Source organism: Myotis brandtii, unplaced genomic scaffold, assembly GCF_000412655.1.
Source record: "Myotis brandtii unplaced genomic scaffold, ASM41265v1 scaffold566, whole genome shotgun sequence".
In the NCBI taxonomy this organism is placed as follows: domain Eukaryota; kingdom Metazoa; phylum Chordata; class Mammalia; order Chiroptera; family Vespertilionidae; genus Myotis; species Myotis brandtii.
In genome coordinates this window covers 511,409-512,456 of record NW_005370110.1, presented here as the reverse complement: position 1 = coordinate 512,456, position 1,048 = coordinate 511,409, and the positions used below count along the sequence as shown (strand labels likewise).

The following is a 1,048-nucleotide window of genomic DNA, read 5'->3' as shown; positions in this document are numbered from 1 at the left end:
GAGGGGGGAGGCTGGAGGGAGATGAGAATCATCAATTGCGCCCTCTGTACGTGTCCCAACTGGGGGTCGCACCCCAACCCAGGCATGACCCGGAATCAAAAGGGCAACCTTACGGTGCACAGGACAACACTCAGGCCGGGCCGGGCAGGAGTTAATTCTTTGGAGTCATGTGAGGTGAGCTTCAGCCAAGGCTTCTCTCCGTTTCCTAGCTCCACCCAGGTGCCAGGGCCAACGCAGGAGCCTCGAGGGCCTGGGTACCTGGGCCACCCACCCCAGCTGAGCCCACCCTGGGGCCCACCCCACCGTCCCCTAAAGGAATCAGTCCAGGCTTACAGGCTTCCTCTCCTATTCCACCGTCACCTCTCCTGCCAGGGACCCCCTTTCTGCAGAAGATTCTGGCGTTGGTCGAGCCTCGACTCCTTTGGGTCTTCCAGGGAGTACGCTGATGACTGCTTTTTCTGTCTCACTCTCCGTTCTAGATATATTTCAAATTCTTTCCACCCTGATTACAAACGTACAACATTGTCGGGCATTTGGAAACTATAGAAATAAGAACATAAGTATGAGCCACAGTTTTTAAAAGAGAAGTCACCAAAGGCTGTGGGACCAGGGCAGGCCAGCCAGCTCCGGGAGTTGGGGGAGGGGGTCTGCTTTGCCTGTTTCACCCTGGCCACCCACCCTCATCTTGGGCTACCTAGCCCCTTCAAAGGGCTGAACCTGGGCCTCCGTGGCATCTACCTCTGCCCCAGCTCAGCACAGGGTCTGGGACAGCCAGGGGCACCTCTAGCCCTGCCAAGGAACTGGACCTAGCCCCAGGGTCCCCCACCCCCTTGTGGAGGGGCAGGAGGGGGCCGGATCAGGCCTTCAGGGAACCAGTTTTCACCCCATCCAGTTCCACAGGCTGCACATTCCATTCTGAGTCAAGCAGGGGCGGGAGGGGGGGAGCGGGGGAGGAGCCCAATCTGGCCTCCTCTGGGGCGGATCCCCCAGGGAGCTCCGGGCCTGGCAGGGATCACAGAGCTAAACCACCAGGGGAAGGAGGCCAAGG

General features: G+C 59.7%; 1 protein-coding gene across 1 annotated transcript in view; it reads right to left on the bottom strand.

Annotated features, from left to right (window-relative positions):
- Positions 1-798, bottom strand: part of SOX13 (SRY (sex determining region Y)-box 13) — a 42,131-nt gene extending 41,333 nt beyond the window's left edge. The window contains exon 1 of the mRNA XM_014549674.1: positions 700-798. The gene's annotated coding sequence lies outside the window, so the exon portion shown is untranslated. The remainder of the gene's footprint in view (positions 1-699) is intronic.
- Between the last annotated feature and the right edge of the window lie 250 nt (positions 799-1,048).